This window comes from Chiloscyllium punctatum, chromosome 7 (genome assembly GCF_047496795.1).
Source record: "Chiloscyllium punctatum isolate Juve2018m chromosome 7, sChiPun1.3, whole genome shotgun sequence".
Classification (NCBI taxonomy): Eukaryota; Metazoa; Chordata; class Chondrichthyes; order Orectolobiformes; family Hemiscylliidae; genus Chiloscyllium; species Chiloscyllium punctatum.
In genome coordinates this window covers 39,727,397-39,753,094 of record NC_092745.1, presented here as the reverse complement: position 1 = coordinate 39,753,094, position 25,698 = coordinate 39,727,397, and the positions used below count along the sequence as shown (strand labels likewise).

The 25,698-nt window shown below is 46.1% G+C and overlaps 2 long non-coding RNA genes across 2 annotated transcripts in view; both read left to right on the top strand.

The window, feature by feature from the left end:
* LOC140479452 (uncharacterized) overlaps nucleotides 1-25,698 on the top strand; it is an 841,377-nt gene that overhangs the window by 418,443 nt on the left and 397,236 nt on the right. The gene's annotated exons all lie outside the window — the stretch shown is intronic.
* On the top strand, nucleotides 7,110-17,026 carry LOC140479450 (uncharacterized). The gene is made up of 2 exons (XR_011961043.1): nucleotides 7,110-7,144; nucleotides 16,150-17,026. It is a non-coding gene; the product is annotated as an uncharacterized lncRNA (long non-coding RNA).

Genomic DNA, 25,698 nt, shown 5'->3' with positions numbered 1-25,698 from the left:
CTCTGTGTGTGCTCTCCAATGAGCAAGATGTGAATAGTGGTGTTCACAAGGATTTGTGCAGGGACCTCAGCATTTCATGATATTTCTCAATGGCTTGGATGAAGGAATAGAGAGCCAATTATCCAAGATGGTTGATCAAACTGAGTGTGGTGACTTGGAGGCGATGACAGAGATAGGAAGGCTGGAGGCCAGGGAGGGATTTGAGAACAAAGATAAGAATTTGAAACTCGCGGTGTTGCTGGACCAGAAGCCAATGTAGGCATGGGGTAGAGGGGGTTGGGGGAATGGGACTTGGTGCAAGCTTGGATATGGGCAACAGAAATTGGGATGAGCAGAAGGTGACGGAAGGCTGTGCTTGTGATGTGTGTCAGCCACAACATTGGAGTGAAAAATCTTCAAGGAGAAAGTGAGGACGGCAGATGCTGGAGATCAGAGCTGAAAATGTGTTGCTGGAAAAGCGCAGCAGGTCAGGCAGCATCCAAGAAACAGGAGATTCGACATTTTGGGCATAAGCCCTGCCTGACCTGCTGCGCTTTTCCAGCAACACATTTTCAACAACATTGGAGTGGTCATGTTTGGAGTCCCACAGACATGGCTGAAATGTTTAGTGGCTGATATGGAGATGTGGGGCTCAGATCAGCCTCAAAGATGAGTCTAAGGTTGTAAAAAGTCTGTTTGAACAGCAGACAGTGCTCGGGGAGAGGGATGGAGTTTGTACCAGGAGCTGAAGAGGATGGCTTTGATCTTCCCAATGTGTTTCCCAGTGAGCCTGGCTCCTCAGTCCTGACTGGTCTCAGCTGCTGTGATTGTCACTGATTGGACACTTATTATGAGAGAGTCTGACCACAGCAGAAAGCCCCAGTGTAAAAAATAACTGCAAAGACTGTCAGATCGCAAGGTTGAAACTTCACTAAAAGAGGAAGTGAAAGAAGGAGCTCGGAGCAGATGCATGTTTGTTACTGAGACAGGAGAAAACTGTGAACCATCTGCACTCCCCGGAATCTGACAGCACAGGAGGCTCGTTCTGGGATTTATTTTTTGCAGAAACAGCACAGTGATGGAAAAAGTGTCAGTCACTCTCTCACCAACACACGGGCCTGCACTTGGAGATCAGAAACAGGATCCAGCAGCAGCTCTGTCTCCAAGCTGTGGAACCTGCACAGAATTGTTCCCTCATTCAGTTTTTAACTAGCAGGATAGACCAAGCAGGGGTGGCAACACAGTGGTGTGTACAGTCGGAAGGGAGTTGCCCTGGGAGTCCGCACCTTTAACAATGGAACCCATGAAGCCTCATGGCAGCAGGTCAAACATGGGTAAGGAAACCTCCTGCTGATTACCACATAGCACCCCCTTCCCCTCCAACCTCAACTGAGCAGTCAGTCCTCCTCCATGTTGAACAACACTTGGAGGGAGCGCTGAGGGTGGGAAGGATGCAGGATATACCCTGAGTAAGGGACTTCAAAGTCCACCATCAAGAGCTGCTCAGAAGCATCACTACTGAGCACGCTTTTCACGTTCCACCTGATTCAGCTGCTAGACTGGACCTGGGGCGAGTGGTGAGGGAACCAACAAGAGGGAAAAACATACTCATTATCACCCTCACCAATCTGTCTGCTGCTGGTGTATCTGTCCATGACAGTATCAGTAAGAGTGACCACCGCACAGTCCGTGTGGAGACAAAATCCCATCTTCACATTGAGATTACCTTACATTTTGTTGGGCAAGAGATACGGGATGTCAGGAAGAACTTTGTTTTTAGGAACAATTGATAATGATTTGGAAATTAGTGCCCATTCAGGTGAGGTAGGTGAAGACACTCAGTGATTACAATGACAGATTGGATGGGCTCTTGATGGAAATAAACCTTCAAGGCCCTGGGGGTCGAGTAGGGGAGGGGGTGGGACTGACTGGATTGCTCCATGAAATGACAGCATTTACTCACTTAGTCTCACCTTTACAGAAAGACTGGGAGAAACAGACAAACCAGTTCACAGAAGTGTTTTCTCAAGCAAAACACTCTTGAACCAACTCAGAGAACACGCCAGACTAGATTTACTAGAATAAATCAGCAAATCAATGGCAAGGGACAGCGAACCAAAAGTGATGGAACTCAACAGTATATTCAATAGCACAAACAACGAGAGGTGGAGGGATGAATGGCAGGAGGGCAGAGAGGATAGTCTCGGGGTCTGAAAGCTCTGCTGTCATTGGTGGGATGGAGGAAGCAGCAATGGGCAGGAGACCAGAGACAGAAGGTGGAATGGGGAGGGAGGGAATGTGAGTCTATAGCAGGACACAGAGTGAGGGAGCAGGGATGCCATGGAAGCAATTGGTTGGCTGTGAGGTCAGATTCTGGAACAACTGTAGTTTTAAGACAGGGAAGGGACCACACCATATCAGACAAGTTGAGGTTTATGGAATATGGCTTCAGGAAGCTGGGAGAGGACATTGAAATCATAGAGCCAGGAGGTGGGACGAGCAGGAATTGGGGTTTCTGTGGTCAAGAGGCTGAGGTAGTGCAGAGACAAACAATGTTGTTCAGATTGAAATAAGAGACCTACGTGATGGACAGGATGTGGGGTTTGCAGCTCAGGTACTGGACGGTCCAGTGGGAAGGAGGCCCATGTTTACTGTTTATTGGTCCTATGGGAAGGTGCCCCATGTTTACATCATCATAGAGTCATAGTGATTTACAGCATGGCAGCAGTCCCTTCAGCTCTACTCATCCATGCCGTCCAAGTTTCCAAAACTGAACTAGTCCCATTTGCCTGTGTTTGGCCCAATCCTCTCTAAATCCTTCCTATTCATGTTCCTGTAAAAATGTCCTTGAAATGTAGAAATTGTACTCACCTCTACCACTTCCTCTGGCAGCTCAATACACATACAGACCAACCTCTGTGTGAAAACGTTGCCTCTCAGGTCCCTTCTAATTCTTTCCCCTCTCAACTTAAACCTATTCCTTTTCGTACTGGACTCTCCTACACTGGGGAAAAAAATCTTTGGCTATTCACCTTATCTATGGCCCTAATGATTCAATAAACCTCTCTAAGGTCACCCCTCAATCTCCTGCATTCACTGGAAAAATCTGTCAGCCTATCCATCCTCACCTTGTAATTTAAACTCACCAATCTTGGTAACATCCCTGTTAATCTTTCTTTTATCCAAACCGGTGTAATAACTTCCTTCCTAAAGCAGGGTGAGCAGAAATGTACACAGTGACCAAATGTGGCCTTCTCAATGCCTTGTAAAGCTGTAACATGATGTCCCAGCTCCTGTACTCCCTGCTTTGACCAGTGAAGGTGAGAGTGCCAAATACCTTCTTCACCACCCTGTCTACCTGTGATATCACTTTCAAGGAAGTATGTACCTGTACCCTCAGTCTCTCTTTTCAACAACACTCCCCATGGCTCTACCATTAATTGTGTAATTCCTGCCCTGGTTCGTCTTACCAAAATGCAACTCCTTGCATTTATCAAAATTAAGCTGGATTTATTGACTCACTGGCACAGTTGATCAAGATGACATTGCACTGTTGGATAACCTTCTTCCCTGTCCACGATGCCAACAATTTTCACGTCAGCCACAAACTTACTGACCATTCCTGATATTTTCTTATCCAAATTCTTCATATAAATGATGAACAACAGTGGATCCAGGATCGATTCATGTGGTGGACGGCTGGTCACTGGCCTCCAGTCTGAAGAACAACCCTCTTTCACCAGCCTCTGCCTCCTACTATCAGGCCCATTTTATAACCAATTGGTTAGCTCTCCCTGGATCCTCTGTGACATAATCTTACTAAGCAGTCTACAATGGGGAACCTTGACTAAGGCCTTGCTAAAGTCCATGTCGACGATGTGTACTGATCTATCTTAATCTATCCATTTCTTCAAAAACTCAACTATCCACTTGTCTCCATTAGAACGAGAAGTGAATAGGAGGCCCACATTTACTGGTCTTCTTGGAGTATCCAGTCAGAAGGAGGTCCATGTTTACTGGTCTCCTTTGGAGACTCCATTAGGAAGGAGGCCAACATTTACTGGTCTTTATCAGAGGCTCAAGCAGGAACGATGCCCATGTTTACTGGTCTCTATTGGGAGCTTCAGTGGGAAGGAGGCCCATGTCTCTCCATGGGGCACTCTCGTGAACTGACGTCCATGTTTACTGGAATCTGTTGGAGAGTCCAGTGCATCGTGGACACCATGGTGGTTGTGGGGTTCAGTTCTTTTCTGTTGTAACTGTGTGATGGTCCAACCCTCATCCCAGTAAAACACCCTGACTCAGAGACTGATCATGGAAGGGGAAGGAGAGGGGAAGGGATTGGAACATGTTGTGAATGGACAGGATGGGTCAGTGGGTCAGCGTCTGTCTTGTCCCTCCAGCTCACACTGATGGACTGAGGATCTCCTCTCTCTGCTGGGCCTTCATGAAATGAGGTTTGTATCCAAACCAGTCCCCAGTGAGAATAGGCCAACAACACAAAACTGCCCTTCATTTAACAAGAATCTGTCCATCTTCCTGAGAAATACCAAAAGCTGGTCAATGTGGAAATGGGCCTTTACTCCAGGAGAAGACATGCTTCTGGGGTCAAGGGTTAACATCCATTTGTGGGGCAGAGCAAAGAGAGATTTATCCTGAATTCAACTGTAACCACCTGGGACACTGTGAGAAAGAGAGAGAAACGAGACAGAGAGAGAAATAGAGGTCGAGTGGGATGCGGAGAAGGAGGGAGAGACAGTGGGAGAAATAGAGAGGGTTAGATAACATTTGGAGGCTTTCAATTGAAGTGAGAGATGGAGCGAGTGACGGAGACAGTGAGAGATGGAGAAAGATTTTGAGACGGAGTGAGGAAGCGTGAGTGAGTTGGAGAGAGTGGTTATGAGACAGAGTGAGAGAGAGAGAATATGAGAGAGATTAACAGTGGGAGAGAGAGATAGATGTAGAGAGATCAAAGTAGGAGATGTGAGACAGAAAGGGGAAAAGAGAGAGAGAGAGAGAGAGTGAGAGAGGTCCTGGTCACCACATTCTGGTAAGGATGTGATTGGACTTGAGAGAGGACAGAGGAGATTTCCCAGTACGCTGCCTGGGATGGAGGGTCAGCTATGAGGAAAGATTGGAAAGGTTGGGGCTGTTTTCCTTGGAGCATTGAAGGCTGAGAGGGGACCTGATAGAGAGGTATAAGATAATTGTTTGCAGTGATATTTTGCATAGGAAGGCACTTTATACAAGAGCAAAGGACTCAATAACCATGGACAGAGGTTGAAGGTAACACAGACATGCACACATAGAAACTTGGAGCAGGAGCAGGCCATTCGGCCCTTTGAGTCTTGTGTGTCATTCAGTATGATCATGGCTGACCTCTCTCTCAATGCTGTGTTGCTGCTTTCTCCCCATTTCCTTCATGCTGTTAAAATGCAAAACAACTCTTTTTTTCCTTGAATATATTCAGTTCCTTATCCTCCACAGCCATTTGTGGGAGAGAATTCATCAGGTTGACCTTCCTCTGAGTGAAGAAATGTTTCCTCATCTCAATCCTAAATGGTCTACCCTGTATCTCCCTGAGACTGTGACCCCTGGTTAGAGACTCCGCAACCAGGGGAAAACTCCTCCCTGCCCAGCCCTGTTAAAATATTATACATTTCAATCAGGTCCCCTTTTATCCTTCTGAGTCCAGGCCCAATCGAGTTGGAGAGTGAGAGGAGAGTTGAGGAGAAATGTTTTCACCCAGAGGCTGGTGGGAGTCTGGAACTCACGGCCTGAAAGGCTGGTTGAGTCACAAACTCTCATCACATTGGAGCAGTGTTTAGATATTCCCTTGTGTTGCTGTAAGCTCCAGGGTAATGGGCCAAGAGCTGGAGGATGGGATTAGTGTCATCAGATCACTGTTTACCAGCACAGACGCAATGGGCCAAATGGCCTCATTCACTGCTGTTCACATCAATCACTCTCTGAGACAAAGAGAGAGGGAGAAGAGGAAGTGTGAGGGGCTGACGTGGCTCTCTCTGCCTGATGCCATTTACATACTGAGGAACACCCAGTCAGACTCTCACAGACTGCAGCTTTATAAAGCAGAGCCCAGTGAAGGGAGAGTTTATCAGGAACCAGGCACAGGGACAGGAGCATACACCATGATTTCACACATCCAGCTGATCTGGCCCCTGGCATTCTGTGTCGCAGGTACAAATCTCTCTCCTTCCACCTTGAATCTTCAGCTGTTCTCCATTTCACTCCAATTCCACTGACTTGTGATTGAAGGGAAAATGCTGAAACCAGAGGAATGCTCAGTGTCTCCAACAATCTCTCATTTGACCGGCTCTTTCTGTAACAGTTCTGACTTCACTGTGTTTCTCTCTGATCCCTCAGGTATCAGTGGGGACATCATCATGACTCAGTCTCCCCCGTTGCTGTCAGTGGGATTGGGCCAGACCGCAACACTCACCTGCATGGCCAGTCAATCTGTTAGCAATGAGCTTTCCTGGCACCAGCAGCGAGAAGGTCAGAAACCCTCTCTCCTGATCTATGATACAACAAATCGATTCACAGGAGTCTCCGATCGATTCACCGGCAGTGGATCAGGGACCAGTTTCACCCTGACAATCAGCAACGTTCAGAATGAGGATGTCGCTGACTATTACTGTCAGCAGGATTACAGCTTCCCTTGACACAATGATACAGAGCCATACAAAAAACTCAAAGCACACAGAATCACCTCCTGTACTGACACATCCATGGTTATATAAAATGCATAATAATGGACACACAGTCCCACCGCCTGAACTGACATATCCCACAGTTAGATCGAAATGAAACTGAACAAATTACCCCATACTGAGATTGTCACTGTCCACGACACACTCCAGTCCCTGGGTGTCTCAATGCTCACTGAAGGCCTCAAGTTTCCCTCTTCCACTCCATGGCCACATGTGAAGAACAGCTGCAAGATTTAAAAATGAAAACTAAAGTTCACAACCACGAGGCAGAGACAGAAAGACACAAAAAGAGGGTGAGAGTGATCGACAAACTGGGAGATAGGGAGAGGGTGAGAGTGACAGAGGGAAGCAGAGAGCTGAGGTTTTTGAGCAGCCTCTGCACTGGGAGCTCACACTGTGGTTTACGTTCGGTAAAGGAACCAAGCTCAGACTGAGTAAGTAAATCTCAATCCTCCGTCATTAACCCTTTCAATACTGAAACTATCTAAATCACAAATGATGAATTGTTGGAGGTGTTAGTGGGGAGCTGCAGTGAATGAAATGGCTGATTGAGGAGCACTGAGTCTAACAGGGTGTCCAGCTGTATCTCTTTCGTTCCATTGCCCCCTTTAAGCAGCAAGATATAAGTCAGTCAGTTTTACTCACCGTGTGGAGGAGCTCTGTCCATTTGCAGCCTGTGGTCCCATTCCTGCAGCATGGAGTGAAATCAGTGAGTAGCCTCCTGTCAGTCTCAGTGTGACAGACACGGGCAGAGTTTGATGTGAGCTCTGGCTCCCTGTCCCAGTCTCTGATCTCACTGACCTCAGCACCAGCAGCACCAGCAGCAGCAGCAGCACAGTGAGACACCGAGCTCCCACCTCCCCCAGCTGTAACTCTGCTCAATCACACAATCTCAGAATTGTTACTGTGCACAAGGAGGCCATTCCACCCATCCTGTCTGTACCGGCTCTCCGAATGAGCAATTTACAGAGTGTCATTCTCCTGCCTTATCCCTGTCACCCTGCACATTGTTCCTTTTCAAATAACAGTCGCATTCCCTTCAGAATCTTTCAATTGAAGCTGCCTCCATCACACTCTCAGGCAGTGCATTCCACACCTTAACCACTCACTGGCTGAAAATGTTTTTCCCTCATCTCGCTTTTGCTTCTTTTACCAATTATTTTTATCCATGGCCTCTCCCTCTCAATTCTTTCTCAGGTGGGAACATTTTCTCCTGGTTTACTCTGTTCAGACCCCTCCTGATTTTGAATTTCTCGATCAAATCTCCTCTCTGCCTTCTCTTCTCTGAGGAAGACAGTCCCAACTTCTTCCGTCTATCTTCATAACTAATTTCCCTCATCCTCGATGGGTCAGATAGCCCACTCTTGCTCTTATTTCTAATGTTCTTATTATCTTATCTTCCTACGTGAGAGACACACATCAGAATTCCACTTAACACTGTGGATGTACCTTCACAGTATTATTCCCAACACTCCATGCAGTCCCATTCTTACACAGTGACCTTGATTTAGAATTTATTACTCTCTCGCCCTCAATCTGAAACTAGGTAAGAAGTTCTATTCCTTATTCTGGTGCTGCTTATCTCTCCCAGGATTCTGTTCACCTCTGTGTTCCTCTCTGACATTACCTCCTGGCTCTCACAGCCTTGCCAAGATAGTTTAAACCCTCTCCAACACCCCAAATCCCGAGTAACAGCAACAGCAGGGCTCACAATCCAGTACTTTCAATGTCCATAGAATCATAGAATTCCTACAGTATGGAAACAGGCCATTTGGTCCAACAAGTCCACACTGATCCTCCAAACAGTAACCCACCCAGACCCATTCCCCTACCTTTCTACCCTACATTTACTCCTGACTAATGTACCTAAACTACACTATGGGCAATTTAGCATGGCCAATTCACCGAACCTGCACAGCTTTGGGCTGTGGGAGGAAACCAGAGCACCTGCAGGAAACCCACGTAGTCACATGGAGAATGTGCAAACTCCACACAGACAGTCGCCCGAGGCTACAATCAAACCTGGGTCCATAGCGCTGTGAGGCAGCAGGGCTAACCACTAAGTGACTGTACTTTCAGTTTTCCAGGGTTTCAAGGAACCTCTACATAAACCCAAAATACTTAAGATATAGGAGCAGAATAGAGTCTGCCAGTCAGAATAGAGTCTGCTCTGCCATTTGATCTTGTGTGATGTGTTCCTCAACCCCATTCTCCTGCATTCTCCTTTTAACTTTTGATCTCCTTATTGATCAAGAACGTATCTGTCTCTGTTTTAAATACTCTCAACATCTTGGCCTCCATAGACCTCTGTGACAATGAGTTCCACAGATTCACCACCCTGTGGCTGAAGAAATGCCTCCTTATCTCAGTTCTGACGGATCATTCTTCACTCTGAGACTGTGCCTTCGGGCCCTAGTTACTTTTATTCGTGGAAACACCTTCTCCATGTTCTCCAGGCCTCTCAATATTCTGTAGTTTCAATAAGATTCCCCCCTCATCTTTCTAAACACAATTGTATACAAAACCAGAATCCTCAACCACTCTTTATATGTCACCCCCTTCATTCCCAGGATCATTCTTATTCTTTCTCACTTTTTCCTCTGGACTCTCTCCAATAATAGCTCATCCTTTCTTAATAAGGAGCCCAAAATTCCAAATGTGTTCTGATTAGAGACTTATACAAACTCAGCAGTACACCTCTGACGTTAAAGTTAATGCTAACATTGTAATTGCCTTTCAAACTGCCAATGGTGAACCAGCACGTTAACCTTCAGAGATACCTGAGCAAGGACTCCCAATTCTGTTTGTGCTTCAGATTTCTGAAATCTTTCCTCACTTAGAAAACAGTCTGTGCCTCTATTCTTCTCATCAAAGTATCTAGCCTCACAAGTTCCCAGACTGCACTCCACCTGCCACTGCTTTGCACATTCTCCTCGCCTGACAAAGTCCTTCTGGAATCTCCCCCTCTTCCTCAACTCCACTCGTCCTTTCACCAATTTTTGTGTCATCTACGAACATACAAACAATATCTTCAGTTCCTTATCCAGATTGTTAATAGATAATGTGAATAGTTGTGGTCCCAACACAGATCCCTGCGGATCGCCACAAAGCACCAACTGCCATCCAGAAAAAAACCCCTTTGTCCCCACTCTCACCTTTGTGTCGGTCAACCAATCCTGTACCCACCGCAGTGCCTTGCTCCTGACAACATGGGCTCTGATTTGACTGAGCAGTCTCCTTTATTGTACCCTGTCAAAGGCCTTGTGGAAATCCAAATGGATCACATCCACTGGCTCTCCTTTGTCTAACTCACTTGTTACCTCCTCAAAGATTTCTAACAGATTTGTCAGGCATGCCTCCCTTTGATGAAGCTGTGCTGACTCCGCCCAATTTTACAGGCTCTTCCAAATACCTGCAAGCTCACCCTTAAATAAACCTCTGAAATCTTACCAATGACTGACGTCAGGCTAACCAGCTTATAATGTCCCATCTCTGCCTCCCTTCTTTCTTAAACAGGGATGTTACATTCACTATTTTCCAGTCTTCTGGGACCACCCCTGACTCCAGTGATTTCTGAAAGATCACAGCCAATGGCCCTACAATTACCTTAGCTATCTCCATCAGAACTCTGGGGTGTAGTCCATCGGGTCTGAATGATTTATCCACCTTCAGACCTTTCAGCTGCATCAACCCCTCCACCTTAGTGATGCCCTCTCCACTCACTTCTGCTCCCAACTCTCTTAAAGGTCAGGTGAGCTGGCTGATATTTAAGCATCATGGTTAGCCCCAAGTGAGGTCCCAGAAGAATGGAGGATAGCGAAGGCTGTGCCATTGTTCAAAAAGGGCAGCAAAACAAAAGCCGGGGAATTATAAGCTTCACATCTGTGATGGATAAGTTGCTTGATAAGATAAGATACACATGCATTTGGAAAGAGTGGATTTGGTTAGGAGTTGTCAGCATGACTTTGTGAGTGGGAGAATATGCCTCAAAATTTGTTCAGGTACTTTGATGAATTGACCAGGAAGGTTGATGAGGGCAGGATGGTAGATGTGGTCTATATGGATTTCAGTGAGGCCTTTGATAAGGTTCCACGTGGTAGGCTGTTATGGAAGGTTAGATGGCATGGAATCCAAAGTGACCTAGCAAATTGGATACACGATTGGCTTGATGGTAGAAAGCACAGTGTACTAGGGCAAGGATCCTTATGGTACTGGAGGCCTGTGACTCGTGGAGTGCCTCAGGGGTCAGTGCTGGGTCCATTGCTGTTTGTTTGTCTATATCAATGTTTTCGATGAGAATGTACAAGGCATGGTTAGTGTGTTTGCTGATGACACTCAAATCAGCAGCATCATGGAATGTGTGGACATTTATCAGAAATTGCAGCAGGACCTTGCTCAGCTGGGGAAGTGGGCCTAGAAATGACAAATAGAGTTTAATACAGATAAATGTTCGGTCTTGTACTTTGGAAATTTCAAGCAAGGTAGGAGTTTCATGGTGAATGACAGGGCCTTAAGGAATATAATGGAACAGAGGGACCTTAGAATTCAGGTAAGCAATTCTCTGAAAATGGAGTCACATTAAATAGAGCAGAGAAGAGAGCTTTTTCTGCAGTGCCCTTCATCAGTCAGGGCATTGACTACAGATGTTGGGAAGTTATGGTGCAGTTATACAGGACATTGGTGAAGCCACACTTGGAATATCGTGTTCAGTTTTGGTCACCTTGTTACAGGAAGGATGTTATTAAACTGAAAAGAGTGCAGACGAAATTTGCAAGGATGTTGCCAGGATTCAATGGTTTGGGTAAAAGGGAGAGTACTTTTTTCTTTGGAGTGTTAGAGACTGAGGGAGGACCTCATAAGATCATGAGAGGCATGGATATGGTGAATTCACTCAGTCTTTTCCCCAGGGTTTGCGAATATGGACTAGAGCGCATCGGTTTAAGGTCAGAGGGGAAAGAATAAAAGGGAACCTGAGGGGAAACCTTTATACATAGAGGGTTCTTCGCATATGGAATGAGCTGCCAGTGGAAGCGGTTGAGGTGGGTACATTAATAACATTTAAAAGGCATTTGGACAAATACAGGAAATGAAAGGATTCAGCAGGATATGGGCCAAGTGCAGGATTAGCGTAAATGGACATTTTGGTTGGCATGGACCAGTTTGGTCCAAATGGCCTGTCTCCATGCTATAGGACTCTATGACATTGTTATGGACCAGGCCAGATCCTTCGAAACATTTTGAGAATGCAGCCCAGACCTTACCTTTTCGAATTGTGTTAAGAAAATGTAACCTGGATATTCCAGGATTGATACAACTGGCCAAACCACTCAGCTTGAAGGGAAAGAGAATTTATTTACACACAATCAAAAGGAAACAGAATTTAGAAAAGCTTAACTATTTGAAAACCCAACTGATAAGAAAATGTAACTTGACAAAGAGCTGTTCCAATTTGCTGCAACAGCCTTGGTGAAAAGGTAAATATAAACACAGAGGTTCTTACAGGAGAGGAATTTCAGACAGTGAGTCCACTGGAAAATGTTGAATTGGGGAACTTTTCTCACCAGCAGCTTTCTTTATCCAGGAGCTTCCAACCGACTGTTTGTCAAAAACAGCAATTGGAAGAACTGGCCATTCTCCTTTTATTGGACAAGTGTTTAATATAAAACCTAAAAGCCTTTTCCCTGATTATTGCCTTAGGCAGTGTCTGTTAGCCATGAGCAAAGTCCTGAACCCAGTCAAATTGGAACGTCTGCCTTGAACAACCCCTCTTGAAAAAAAATCCAAGGACAACTCAACCTTGTGAAATGAGTTGCATAGTCACACCACTATGAAAGCTGATTTAAAGGACCGATGCACTTCTTCCACCATTTCTTTGTTCCCCATTACTATTTCTGCCTTTTCCAGTGGTACAATTTCTATTGTTGACTCCCTCTTGCCTTTCATAAATCTAAAGAAAACCTCTTGCAATATTCTTTTATGTTACTAGCTCACTTACCCTTATGTTTTATTTACACACCCATCCTTACTTTTTTTTCGTTACTCTCTGCTGTTTTTAAAGGCTTCCCAATCCTCTGGCTTCCCAATAATCTCCACCACATTGCATGTTTTTTCTTTTGCTTTTATGTTGACCCTGACTTCCCTCATCAGCCATGGTTGCCTTGGCCTCCACTCAGTATCTTTCTTCTTCCTTGGGTTGAATTCCTGCTCTGCCTCCCAAATTATCCCCAGAAATTCCTGCCATTGCTGCTCCATTGTCTCCTATGCCCAGCTTCCCTTCTGATCAACTCTGGCCAGCTCCTCCCTCATGTCTTTGTAGTTACCTTAAGTCAATTGCATTACCGTTACAACTGACTCCAGATTCTCTGTCACAAACTGCAGGGTTAATTCTGAAATATTACGGTCAATGTCCCCAAGGGATTCCTTCACCCTAAGTTCCCTAATCAGGTCTGCTTCATTAGACATTACCCAATCCAGAATTGCCTGTTCCATAGTGAACTCTACCACAAGCTGCTCCAAAAACCATCTCGTAGACGTTCCATTAATTCCTTCCCTTGACATCCCCAAACAACTTACTTTTCCAATCTACCTACATATTGAAGCCCGTCATGACTATTGTATCCTTCTCTATTTCCTGATTTATTTTCTTCCTCATATCCTGACTACTGCTGGGGGCGGGGGGGGGGGGGGGGGGGAGGGGAAGCTGTGCAATGTTCTCATCATGCTCTTTCTTCCTTCCAACTCCCCAACTCTACCCACACAGATTGAATGCATTCCAACTCTAAATCCCTTCTTGTGATTGATCTTATTTCATTTCTTACCAATAAGGTAACCCCACCCACATCTGCCCATCAGCATGTCCTGTCAATCGGATGTGCATCCTTGAGTATTTCATTCCCAGCCCTCAACCTCTTAAAGCCACATCTCTGTGATACTCAAAACATCATACCTGCCAATTCCAATCTGCGCTACAAGCTCATTTACCACATTTCGGATACTCCCTGCATTCAGGTACAACACCCTCAGTCCTGCATTGACTATCCTCCTTTTCATAGTTGTCCCCTTATGCACTATGCCTAAAATTAATTTTCTGACCCTTTCCATAATCTATGTCCTATGAATTATTCTGGGAACTTTATTAACCTCTCCTGAGCCCTGAGTCACTTTAATGATTTTAAAGTCCTTGGGAACCTCAATTTGTGGCATCACTCTGTCTACCTTATTCCGAATGCTTCATGCGTTATCATACAAAGACTTTAAGTTATTTCTACTGTCAAGTTCCCCTGCACTTCTGTATTGCCTTGTTGCAATATGACATTCCCAAATTCTGATCCTTTCTTTTATTTTCTGGTAACAATCAAACCCATCACTAACCACGAATCGCACCTTCTCCTGTGCCTTTCATTTTCTCACGTTCTGTGCAAGTGAACCCATTTGCTTTCTCTTTGGGTTGACCTCAGGTCAATATTCATGTCTGAAACATCACTGAACATGCTCATAATCTCATTTACGATTGCGCGATATTGCTATGTACAAATTATGTTTCTGCATTCAACAGTGACCATTGTTCAGACAAGTCCCTCACTCTCTGTAAGTGTCTCTGTAAGTGACATACAAGTCTCTCTTTTGATGCACTGGGAGCCTTTCAGATATCAGAGATGCCATTCCATGGCTCTATTAGACAGACAGCAGGACTGTTTCCCCTGGTGTCCTGGTCAATATTGATTCCCTAATTAGCATCACTAAAAACCTGATCCTCGACTCATTGTCACCCAGCTCTCTGGGTTCTTGCTGAGCACAGTCTGGTGGAAAGAGCCACTACGACATCCAAAGGTGGAGACAGGTGCAACATAAATGCAAGTCTTTCTTTGAGGTTGTAGTCTCCTGAACCTGACCATTGCTCATTGGATGCACGCTTCCATCTTCCAGGGAACATGGGATCATTAAGAGCAATGACACTGTCTGATCCAGGACACTGAGATTCTTTGCAGCCTCACCTTTGACCTTACCCCAGTGCTGAGCTGGAAGATTTGAAACATAATCTAGAACCTTCTACATGGACACCCAACGTGACTTCTTCCTGAAGTGTGCTGATCCAACTCTGCTCCAGTGTTCTGAGATAAAGTTCTCCCGAGCTGTGAATGATCGGAGGTTTGTTAAAGAGGTGTCAAACTCGACCCCACATAGCAATTCTTGCTCCATAGCTCTGGAGGCTTTGGTGTTTCAAGTGAATATCCAAGTGTTTTTTCAATGTGATGAGGGTTTCTGACGCTCTCACCCTTTCAGCCTGATCCCACCAGCCACTGGGTGAAAACACTTCCTCCTCAACTCCCCTCTAACCCTGCCCCCAATTCATTTCAATCTCTCCCCATGGTTACTGCCCTCTGTGCTGATGGAAATCAGTCCTTCCCACCCACTCTATCCAGGCCCCTCATCATTTTACACACCACAATCAAATCTCCCGTCAGCCTCCTGTGTTCCAAAGAAACCAGTCCTAGCCAAACCAATCATTCCTCAAAGCTAATACTCCTCATTCCTGACAAAATCCTCCACTGTCCCCATCTCCAGGGGGATCACATCCTTCCTGCAATGTGGTGACCAGAACTGCACACAGTTCTCTCACTATGCTCTAACTGGGCTTCGTTTGAGGTCAGAAGTCACACGATACCAGGTTGTAGTCTTACAGGCTTATTTCAAATCACAAGCTTTCAGAGCACTGTTCCTTCAGCACTGAAGTCGCTTCACCTGAAGAAGGAGCAGCGTTTCAAGAGCTTGTGATTTTAACTAAACCTGTTGGACTGTAACCTGGTGTTATGTGACCCCTGAACATGTCCACCCCATTCGACACCAGAGCCTCCACATCATATCAATAGTTTCACATCTTTGCTGAGACTCTCCCTTTGGGATGCCACTCTTATTCTTTTGGGAAAAGATTCTGAATGATCTCTGTCTCTGTCTCATCCTTGGAGGCCTCCCACTGCCCTGTCACTGATCTCCCATCAAGTCGATGGTTTTTGTACTCTTTTATCAAATTAACACACAGTTTGGTAAAATGGGTTGTCCCCAAATGAAAACTTTCACACTTGCTCCATCGTTCTCCATTTCCATTCCTCCTCTCAATCTCACTGAGGTCTGATCACTGTCACTAAAATGCTCCCACACTGATAGCCCTTCCAGCTGCCCACATTCGTTCCTTAAATGATGGTCCAGGACTTCTCTTTCTGCTGCATCACCATCGCTTTCTCAGGTACAGTTAGGGATGGGCAGCAACTGGCTCTGTCAGTGCCGCACACGTCCCAAAAAGCATTTTTTTAAATGCCAGAGCTTTTGTCAGGTATGCCAGGTATTGGAGACAAATTTTCAAATGTTTTACCAGTTACTGTTCAGAGAGTTGATGTACCTTCAAAAGGGAGGGATTAAAATTGTTTCCCTTGTCTTTCAGGCCGTGATAACTCTCAGCCCAAGCTGACCCTGCTGCCCCCCTCCCCGGAGCAGGTCAATGCCAAGGGCACTGCCACCCTGGTGTGCCTTGCCAATCACTTCTATCCCGATGAGCTGGAGGTGCAGTGGAAGAAGGATGGTGCAGTCATTTCGGACGGGGTTCAGACCAGCAACTACCTGCGAGCTTCGGACAGCACCTACAGTGTCAGCAGCCTGCTGACCCTCTCTGGGTCTGACTGGGAGTCCAACGCTCGGTTCTCCTGTGCCCTCACCCATGTGACCCTCTCCTCTCCCCTCAGCAAGAGCATCAGGAGATCAGAATGTGTGTAGTGTGTTTGAGACAGTCCACAGAGGAGACACAACTTTAAATAGAACAGGGCTGAGCTGGCAGGACAAAGGTCATTGTCAGAACTGAATTTCAACTCTCTTCCTCCTCAGGACTGGCTTGGCGACACTTCTGAGCTTCAGGGGTTAAGGCAGGTCATTGGGATAGTGTAGAGAAAACGTTACTCTTTTTCTAGCTCCATGCTTTCCCTGACCTGGATGTGTTTGATGGGGACAGTGTTAACTTGCGATGTCAAGTAAAACCTCTCGAAGATGCTGAAGACTATCAGCTGTACAAAAACAATTTGAACCTCAGAAGTCTCTGCTTCAGTAAACCAGATCTCCTTCCTGCTCAGCCGCCAGTTCCAATTTAAGGTTTTGTCACTTTTTAAAGGGACAGGATTCTCATGTTATTGAGAAAATCTCCACAAGTGTTTTCCTCAAGCTCCAATGTGGCTATGAATTTGTGCAACTTCCTCTGTCTGGGCTGTTAATTGCAGTCTGTTTTCTGTCAATGTCAATCTGGAAAAGGGAATAAAGATGAAGAAGATTCAGTCTCTGTCTCGTGTGTGCTTTGGAAATGGCCAGAGCTGGGTCCTCAGGGAAAAGGTGTATGAAGTGAAAAGCCCCACACTCCCCACCCCCGCAGGTATGGAGCGGGAAGGAGAGAATAGAGGGGGCAATGGGGAACACAATAATCTGATGGGAATTCCCCTGAACACCAACACATCCTTTCAGCACAGCAAGATCCCGAGCCAAGCAGTTCAGTTCGCATTTTATTGATCAATTTGACCAGCAGGATCTTGCTACCCAGAATAACAATACCACAGGGTTTGCAAAGTAAACATTGCATGCAGCATATGATTTGTATTTGGAGAGAATGTTCAAAATCCACTGCGATATTCGCCTGAGGCAGGGATTGAACCCAGGTCCCTGGAACTATGAGGCAGTAGCGCTTACCAGTGAGACACCACGTTACCCACGATACTGATTTGATCCATGCCTGGTACAAAATATTCTGATGGCCATTCCCTCTTCACGCCAACCCATCCATCAGGGACAGCAAGATCCTGAGACAAGCAATTCAGATCAGGGCCACTTGGGACACTCTATTGATCAATATGATCAGCAGAATCTTGGAACTCAGAATAACAATTCCACAGGGTTTGGGTAATAAATATTCCATAAATTAGGCCCTGGGTTTTCTTTACTCTTCAAATGAGATGGAATTGCCCCGTGCGTCCCTGGAGTCAGATTGAGAATTTTCAGTCTGGGAGTCACCACTGGGGAGGACAGTCAATGATAAACTGGTTCCACTTTCTGCTAACATATTCTGTAGCCCCTGGACCATCTCAGTGACAACCATCCAGGGCTCTGGGTGGATCCCAGAGCAGTTCATTGTCCTGACTGTTGTATTCCTCAGTCCACACGTGGATGCAGCAATCACACTCCATGGTTCTCATATCAGTGGGAACCATGGAGCTGAAATCTTATGCAAACAGAATCTCACACAGCGGGGAGGCTGCTGGTGGCTCAGAAACCTCTTGGATTCAGTCCCAGATTCCACTGTGGCTCTTTCATTCAAACACAACATTAACACACTGACACCACATTCAGAGGGCAATCTTGAGATGGGGCAAGTTTGGTTCTTGATTCCAATGTGAGGAAATGGGGGCTGGGTGTGAAATGTCTAGTCTGAAACTGGTGGGGATACTTTACAATGAAGAACAGAAACTGATGTCAGGATAAAGACAGGCATTGATGCGAGTGAGGAATATCTCAGTGATCTGTCTCCAGAATCCACAGGCTACACACATCCTTCTGTTAGACCTTGAAGTCTGAGAAAGCAGCTCATCGACATCCAATATTTCTCCAACCTTCCCAGAAAAGGTGAAATATTCTCTGTCTGAGTGATTCCCTGGGACAGGGCATTTTAAAAAGGGCTGTGGGAAGGGACCCATTCACTCTCAATGACAAAGGCAATGGAAGGATGTGGAGCTGGCACTGCGAAATGTTAGGGCACAGAGGATGACACCAGAAGCAATTCAATGTTGTCACTCTCTCCTTTGGGAATAATTGGTTTTCCCTCACAATTTGCTCTCTTGTATTCGATCCACTTGTCTTTCTTGCTTTGCTTCTTTTGACTTGAGTCTGTAGGTAGTTCCATCAAAATCAAATCTCCTCACACTCATCCTGGCCCCTGAAGAGATTGATTAGAGAAGACTGGATTACAATAAGTGTCACAGGTATTTCATATCTTACCTCATTGAATCAAAGCATGGAGCCCATTAATCTTCAAAACAGATTCTAGCATTAAAGTCACATTTGTTGGTTGTAAAAGTAACGTATTTCTCAGGCTGAAAGAAGGAAGCTTCAGACTGAGAAATGAGCGATCTTAACCCAGATCCTGAGTATTGGCAAGTGAAACTAGATTGCATTGGGATATCTGGTCAGCATGGACGAGTTGGACCGAAGGTTCTGTCTCTGTGCTGCACATCTCGATGACTCTAATAGCACAACAGAACAAAGTGATATAAATTAGCACCAGTATAAATACAGGGCAGCCTATATGCTGTAGTTGACACTCAGTACAGCTGGCACAGAGGGGGATGCTGGGAAGTTTGGTTAATGTGGGAGTTCGGTGAACTGGGGGAAGGAGGTCTACCTTTTCCAAACTGGTTTGGAACTGTCACTTCAGCTGACGGGAGCCTGCACATGCACTTGGATTGAAAATAGCAAAATAATAAACAAGGGGACAGGAGTCTGTTGACCAGATCAGCTGGGAAGAGCTTTGTGTAAGGAACCATATAAATAGTACGCTTAGGAAACCTCCATTAGGGAAATTCAAGAAATGAAAAGCACTGAAACATTGATCCAGAGACTGAGGACAATTACTAGTTTAATGAAAGAATTGATTTCTTTCATTTGTAAGTGGGATCAGCATTTGTTCATTAAACTGAAATGATTCAGGGTAAATACATCTGCAGTGACTGTATAAAACTACAGCAACTCCCACTCATACCAGCGATCAATCGGGTAAAACTCCTCTGAAACACTTCCAATGGATTTATATTCTTTCTGCAATTAGGAGAGCAAAAGTTCATATAAACTTTGAGATGTTCAGTAAGAACTGAAACATCAAATTCTCACTTTCAGATCCTTAATCACGCCTGCTTACTTTTCATCAGCCTTGTTACTGTCCATCTCTCATTGTCATGTTCACAGTGGCGCGGAGCTACTTTCTTGAACTGCTGCAGTCTGTGTGCTGTAGGTAGACCCACAATGTGCGGAGGAAGGGAATTCCAAGATTCTGATCCTGTAACAATGTAGGAACAGCAATATATTTCCATGGCAGACTGCTGAATGGCTTGGAGGGGAACGTGCAAAGACCGGTGTTCCTGTGCATCTGCTACCATGTCCTTCTTGATGGAAGTGGTCATGGGTTTGGAAGGTGCTCTCTCAGGATCTTTGCTGAACTTCTGCAATGTATCTTGTAGATCATGCACACAACTGTTACTGAGGGTCAGTGTGGAGGCAATGGGCATATGTCGATGTGGTGCCAATCAAGCCGGCTGAAATTTGATTAAAAAGATTTAAATAAAACAAAATAACATAGAACAGTTTAAAATTAAATAAAATCATCAAAAACTGTGGTGTCGTTTTGATAAAACATGACTGAATCCAAAACATTATTCTATCCTCTCTCTAAAGCGGCTGTACCTGTTCCCTTTCTCCAGCATTGTGCACTATTTGTGATTTGCAGTATTTTACTCTTGTATCTGTTTTAATGCCATTGGGTATAAGAGAAGCATTGGTCAGCACACTGGGGAGATATTCCCTGAGATGGTCACAAAGTCCTTATATCTACATCGACCTGAGAGGGCAGTGGTTTAACCAATCATCCAGCAGATGGCATCTTTGCCTTTGCCAAACACAGGATAGTGCTCCAGTGTCTGGAGTGGGGCTTGAAACCTGTAGGTTCAGGTGACGGTGTTATCACTGAGGCCAACTATTCTTTCCTGGGATGTGGGTGTCACTGGCAAGACCATCATTTGTTCTCCATCCCCAACTGTCCTGAAACTGAGTGGCTTGCTCCGCCTTTCAAATGGCAGGTAAGGGTCAGCCACATTGCTGGAGTCCTGGCAGAGTCAGACATCTACAACAGGTCTACAAGAACAAGGCCCTTCGGCCCAACGAGCCAAAGCCAGTCGAACAACCACCTGACTATTCTAATTCCATGTTCCAGCACTTGGCTCATACCCCTGTATGCCTTGGCATCCCAGCTGCACACCAAAATATTTCAATGTTATGGGAGAGCTTCTGCTTCAACCATTCTTACAGAAAGCGAGTTACAAATTACCACCACCTTCTGCACGAAAGTGTGTTTCCTCATATTCCCTCTTCATCTTCTGCCATTTCCCTTAAGTCTATGCCCACGGTCATTGATCATGAAATAACTCCACATCATCAAGTCACCCTTTATTTACACATCAACCGCCCTTGACTGTAATGTTTCATATCGAGTTAGGCACCAGAGGCACATGGTCCCTAACACTCAACCTGTTTGATGTCAGTAAGTAATCTCCCTGTTATATCCTTGTTAAGATTTGAGCTTTTCTTGTGAAACTCGTTTGGGATTTTTTAATGCCACGGAATCTCCCACACACTCCCACCTCTCTTGATGCTCACCCTTGTCTGGCTAGTTTTCCCCATTTCCTTCCCTTCTTTCAGGTCATTCCATTTCAGTAAAGTCTGTGATATTTCCACAGAGGACGTGCACTCGAAACCGCTATCGAGAAGCTCCTATGAAGAAGCCCTTCAATAGAAGGAAGGCTGATATTTACAGGAAGCCTGGACTGTGCCCTTGTGTACCTTTTCCAAACATTTCCATGTGATCTGTCAGCCTCCTTCAACTCTTCCCATTTCCTCCAAATCCAGTGGGTACCCATGGGTCCCAGCTGTGTCTGCTTGTTGTCGGCTCCATCAAACAACACCTCACCAGTACATGCACAGACACCGTTCCCCAAATCTTCTGCCAGTACATCAGTGACTGCACCAGTGCTGCATCCTGCACCCAGGCTGAACTGGATCAGTTTATTGACTTTGCTAACAACTTCCAATCTGCCCTTAAATTCATGTAGTCTATCTTGGACAAATCCTTCTCCTTTCTTGACCGCCCCATTTCCATCTCCGGTGACAGTCGAGGAACAGACATTCACTGTAAACCCACAGGCTCACACAACTACCTGGACAACACCTTCTCCTAACCAGTATCCTGCCAGAACACCATCCCGTTTTCCCAATTCTTCCATCTCCGTCACATCTGCTCGAACGATGAGATGCTCCACTCCCAAGTGTCTCAGATGTCCACCTATTTTGAACAATGTACTTTTCCCACCTCTGCCATCCAGAAAGCCCTCCATCGCACCTCCTACATTTTCTGCTCTCCAAAACTAAACACCTCCCTCCAAAATGCAAGAAAGACAGGGTTCCCCCTTGTCTTCACCTTAGGCCCCACCAATCTCCGCAACCAACGTATCAGCCTCAAAAAATTCTGCCAACACCAGCTTGACGCCACCACCAAGAACATCTTACCCTCCCCACCTCTCTCTGCCTTCCACAAGGACTGTTCCCTTTGCCAATCCTTGGTTTTCACCACTCTTCACACCTACCCCCCTCCTCCCTCAACAAAACCCTGGTACCTTCCCCTGCAACCATAAAAGATGCAAAACCTTTCGACGCACCACCCCTGTCATTTCTGTCCAAGGCCCCAGTCCTTCCAGGTCAGACAGAGGTTCACCTGCCTCTCCTCCAACCAAGTTTATTATATCCGGTGCACCCGTTATGGTCTTCTCTGCATCGGTGAGACCAATCGTAAACTAAGCGCATGTTTTGCTGAGCATCTCAGCCAGGCTCACAAAGGCTGACCTGGCCTCCCAGTCACTGCCTATTTCAATTCCCCTTCCTATTCCCTCTCTGACATGACCATCCTCTGCCACATTCAGACTGCAAATTGGAGGAACAAATAATCATCTTTTGCCTGGGAAGTTTACAACCCAGAGGAATCAACATTGAATTCTCCACTTTCAAAAAGCCTCTCTTTCCCAACTTTCGACTCCCTTTCCCGTCCCCCTCCTACATTCTATTCCACTTACAGATCCTTCCTTCCAGCCACTAAATGGATTTATTCCTCCCATCAACCAACCACCTCAAACCCTCTACCGACCATCAATACCGTCCACTCCACCATTCCCCCCACCCGCCCAAACAACCGATCCCACCTTGATTTGCAGCTCCCCCGACCTGCAGTTCTGAAGAAAAGTTATACCCGAAATGTTGACTGCTCCACCTCCAGATTCTGCCTGACTTGCTGTGTTCTTCCAGCCTCCTGTAAGCCTCCATCCCAGACTGATAGCCATCTCGGACACTGGAAGGAAATATCCAGGGAGTAGGTGAACATGGTGCAAAAAGCCTTTCAGCTGAAGCTTCAGTGTTTGCCTTCAGTGTGGATTTTCAGTTACTGATTTGCTCCCCTGTTATGTGATAGGAAGAAAGAACACTTGTTGGTGCAGTGTTTTTTTTTAATCGTCCCAGGATATTTAAAGCTGCGTGCGCAGTGCAATCACCTTCACAAGACAAAATAATGAGGTCCCAAAAATCAGCAAACGAATGACAAGACAAATCTTTTTGGTGGCATTAATTGAATATTAAGCAGGATACCTGAGGAAATGTCTTCAGAATGGGATCTTGTCGAGCCCCCTGAGGTAGAGGGATTGGGATCTGGGTGGTGCTGGTGGGGCTTTAAATGAACATCCCATACATAACATTGTGCCAGAGTTCACTGCTGTCTCAACCTGGATTCTGTGCTCTTATTTCTGAGGTGGCTTTCAATCCAATGACCATTTGCCTCTGAAGCAGGAGTATTGCCCATGGAGTCACCGTCAGTAACAATGTAAACTGTGTGGCTCTGAAAACCTAAGTCTGTATTTCAGCTCAGAAGGATATCATCTCATTCATCAAATCTGTTTCTGCCCCTCTGCAGGCTGACCAGGCTGCCGGTGCCTTTCCAATACTCCCAGCTTTTCCCATGTGCCACAGTTCATTCTCCTGAGGAATAGTTTCCTCGGAGTCAAAGAGTGTGGCGCTGGAAAAGCACAGCAGGTCAGGCAGTTCTGCTCAGGCCGAGGACATGACCTTGTCCCTCTGTCAGATCCTCTTCAAGAAACTCATGGCTCACCACCGCCGTCTCCAGGACAGTTAGGGAAGGACAACTTTTTTTTATTTCAAAAATATACTTTATTCATAAAATCTGTGAAAATGGTGCCCTGTAGGTCTCTTTTATATCTTCCCCTCTCACCCTAAACTTATGCCCTCTAGTTCTGGACTCCCCAACCCCTGGGAAAAGACTTTGCCTATTTACCCGATCCATGCCCCTCATAATTTTGTGAACCACTATAAGGTTACCCCTCAGCCTCCGACGCTCCAGGGAAAACAGCCCCAGCCTGTTCAGCCTCTCCCTATAGCTCAACCCTCCAACCCTGGCAACATCCTTGTAAATCTTTTCTGAACCCTTTCAAATTTCACAACATCTTTCCGATAGGAAGGAGACCAGAATTGCACGCAATATTCCAACAGCGGCCAAACCAATGACCTGTACAGCCACAACATGACCTCCCAACTCCTGTACTCAATACTCTGACCAATAAAGGAAAGCATACCAAACGCCACCTTCACTATCCCATCTACCTGTGACTCCACTTTCAAGGAGCTATGAACTTGCACTCCAAGGTCTCTTTGTTCAGCAACACTCCCTAGGACCTTACCATTAAGTGTATAAGTCCTGCTAAGATTTGCTTTCCCAAAATGCAGCACCTCGCATTTATCTGAAGTAAACTCCATCTGCCACTTCTGAACCCATGGGCCCATCTGGTTCAGATCCTGATGGAATCTGAGGTAACCATCTTCGCTGTCCGCTACACCTCCAATTTTGGTGTCATCTGCAAACTTACTAACTGTAACTCAATACCTTGTACTTCAACTCTTGTACTCAGTACCCCGTCTGATGAAGGAAATCACGCTGTATGCCTTCTCGACCAGACAACTGCCCTGCATTGCCATCAATGATTTGATGGTCTGTACGTTTGGTCATGCCATACATATGTCCACATTTACAAACACAGATCAGAATATAACATTGCTATATACAGGTCTGTGCATTTCTCAATCTTATGCATATATTTGGCTGAGGCATCAGCAGAGCCCAAAAAACGTCCACATGGGCCCCCTGTTCTTCTTTAGGCAGGCCGGTCTTACACAGAGGTCTTTCCCCACCGCGCCTTGGCGGAAGCTGCCCCAAGCTTCAGCGCGTCCCTCAACACGTAGTCTTGGGCCTTGGAATGTGCCAGTCTGCAACACTCAGTCGGGGTCAACTCCTTCAGCTGGAAGATCAACAGGTTTCGGACCGCCCAGAGAGCATCCTTCACCGAGTTGATGATCCTCCAGGGGCAGTTAATGTTAGTCTCGGTGTGAGTCCCGGGGAAAAGGCCGTAGAGCACGGAGTCCCGCGTCATGGCGCTGCTCGGGACGAACCTCGAGAAACACCTCTGTATTCCTCACCAGACTTCCTCTGCATAGGGACATTCCAGAAGGAGGTGTGTGACAGTCTCGTCCCCACCGCAGCCACTTCGAGGGCAGCGTGCGGTGCAGCAGAGAGTCCGGGTGTGCATGAAGGATCTCACAGGCAGAGCCCTTCTCACCACCAGCCAAGCCACGTTTTGGTGCTTGTTGGAAAGTTCTGGCGATGAGGCATTCTGCCAAATGGCTTTGACAGTCTGCTCAGGGAACCACTCGACAGGATCCGCCCTCTCCTTTTCCCCAATGGTCTCAAGGACACTACGTGCTGACCACTTCCTGATGGACTTTGGTCAAAGGTGTTTTTCCTCATAAATTTCTCCATGAAGGACAGGTGATATGGAACGGTCCAAATACTCGGAGTTTTCCGAGGCAACAAGGCCAGGCCCATCCTTCGCAACACCGGAGACAGGTAGAACCTCAGTACGTAGTGACACTTGGTGTTTGCGTACCGGGGATCCACGCACAGCTTGATGCAGCCACACACAAAGTTGGCCATCAGGGTGAGGGTGGCATTGGGCGTGTTTTTTCCCCCATTGCACCGGTCTTTGTACATTGAGTCTCTTCGGACCCGGTCCATCTTTGATCTCCAAAT